Source organism: Anopheles gambiae (assembly GCF_943734735.2).
Source record: "Anopheles gambiae chromosome X unlocalized genomic scaffold, idAnoGambNW_F1_1 X_unloc_135, whole genome shotgun sequence".
Classification (NCBI taxonomy): domain Eukaryota; kingdom Metazoa; phylum Arthropoda; class Insecta; order Diptera; family Culicidae; genus Anopheles; species Anopheles gambiae.
The window spans coordinates 10,001-12,500 of record NW_026902593.1 but is presented as its reverse complement, the minus strand read 5'-3'; the positions used below and the strand labels follow the sequence as shown (position 1 = coordinate 12,500).

Below are 2,500 nucleotides of genomic sequence, written 5' to 3'. Positions count from 1 at the left end.
CTCCTTCTAAAATGATTGAGATCATGCATCTCGATGAAATTACCACCCCAGAGGAGGTTGCGGAGTCTGTCAAAGCACAGCTCAACATCGAGATAGAAATAGATCGTATCAAAATGAAGAAAGGCCGCGCGGCCGGTACGCAGTGGGCACGGATCAACGTATCGCTGCCAGACTTTCAAAGCTTCCTGAATTTGGGAAAGCTGAAAGTTGGTTGGTCGATATGCCATATCCGTGAGGTTATGGAAGAGCAGAAATGCTATAAGTGTTGGAAGGTAGGCCATACGAGCTACCATTGTAGGGAACCAGACAGAAGTAATCTGTGCTGGAAATGCGGTTTGAGTGGACACAAGAAGCAAGCTTGTACCAACTCTGTTAAGTGTTTGGATTGCGGTACGAGGTCACAGAACCTTCACGCAACGGGCAGTTATATGTGTCCTAGAAGGCGAACGATTAGATCATAATGGTTAGGTTGCTACAACATAACCAGAATCATTGTTATGCTGCATTTCAATTAATGTGGCAAACGATTAGGGAAGAATCTGCGGATATAGTGTTGATTGCAGATCCGTATCTGGCAACAACCAACGTCAAAGTGTTACGCAATGACGATAACACAGCAGCGGTAGTGGTTAACGCGGACTTACCAGTTAAGGTAGTCAGTAAGGCTCTGAAGGGTTTAATGATAGTTGACATAGGTGATATGCGAGTGGTTAGCGTTTACGCGCCACCTAGATTTAGTATGGAAGAGTTCCAGAACATGTTGGATAACACGGTAATGGCCGTAACCGGTATCCACAAATTCGTTATCGGGGGGGACTTCAACGCTTGGTCAGCAAGTTGGAACAACCAACTTGGCGAGCGTGGAGAAACCCAGAAACGAAGAGGTGAGTTGGTCTTATCAACCTTTGCGCAGATTGACGCAATTTTATTGAACGACGGCAGCACCCCAACTTATGTTGGACCAGGGCGTACGTCAGTAGTTGATCTTACTTTTGCGAGCAGAACAGTAGCAAGATCATTTAAGTGGGAGGTGTTATCTAGCTATATGAACTCTGATCATCGTGCAATACGAATAGATCTTGAGACGCAAAGCGTGCGTAACTTGTCCCGACCCATAACGGGATGGAGCATCAAGTATTTTAGCAAAGACATATTTGAAGTTATGATGCAAGCCGCTTTTGAGACAGAGGTCACAACAAGCGAAGACTTAATGCGTATACTTGTCACGGCGTGTAATGCGACGATGACTAAGCGTAAGAGGTACACTCCTAACAAGAGTGCATTTTGGTGGACGCTAGAGATCGAGGCACTTCGCAAAGAGTGCAAACACCGCGATCGATTAGCGCAAAGAGCATTCAATACTGATCTCTATTCTTCTTTTAGGGACGAGTTCAAGGTGGCACGGAATGCCCTCAAGCGATTGATCAAGCATACCCGACAGAGGAAGTGGAAAGAGTTCCTGGGAACAGCGAACAACGCATCATTTGGTATTGTATATCATACGTTCAAGAAAGTGGCCGAGGGTTCGATTGGACCCCGAACCATGACATTGGACGAGTTTAGGGAAGTGGTGAGCGAGCTTTTTCCTACTCACCCAAACACGGTGTGGCCTGAATATCGTATCGATCAGCCACGAGAGTTTGAAAGGGTTACTAATGATGAGATTCTTGCGGTTGCCAGGAGACTACCCAACAAGAAGGCGCCGGGACCAGATGGTATCCCGAATGAGGCGCTGAAAGTTGGTATGTTGACTGCAACCGCTGCATTTTGCAGGGTTTACCAAGGCTGTTTAGAGAACGCGAAGTTCCCCGATGAGTGGAAAAGGCAGAGGTTGGTGTTAATACCGAAGCCGAACAAACCACCAGGGGAACCGGGTTCAATTCGCCCCATTTGTCTACTAGACGGGGCAGGTAAAGGTTTAGAACGCATCATAGTGCAACGGTTAAATGCACACATCGAGGAGGTCAACGGACTGTCTGACGACCAATTTGGTTTCAGAAGTCGTCGATCAACAGTTGATGCGATTCAACGGGTAGTGGACATTGTTTCGGTAGCTAGAAGTAGAAACAGATACAGTGGACGGTATTGTGCTGTTGTCACATTAGATGTTACTAATGCTTTTAACAGTGCTTCATGGTTGGCGATTGCAAATGCTTTACAGAGAATTAACACTCCTAAATATCTTTATGATATCATTGGTGATTATTTTAGGAATCGTGTGCTGATGTATGATACCACAGATGGACCGGCAGAGATTGCAGTCACATCGGGTGTACCTCAAGGCTCGGTACTTGGCCCAACGTTATGGAACCTCATGTACGACGGAGTCCTACGAGTTGCAATGGTGGAAGGTGCACGGATTATCGGCTATGCAGACGATATAGTGTTGTTGGTGGAAGGTAATTGTGTTGATGATATTGAAATTCTCGTTTCCAGCCAGATTCGCATCATCGACAGATGGATGACCGACAACGGATTAAAGATAGCCCCGACCAAGACC

General features: G+C 46.3%; 1 pseudogene; it reads left to right on the top strand.

The window, feature by feature from the left end:
- The window catches only part of LOC133394430 (large subunit ribosomal RNA), a 9,189-nt pseudogene that overhangs the window by 3,939 nt on the left and 2,750 nt on the right, over nucleotides 1–2,500 (top strand).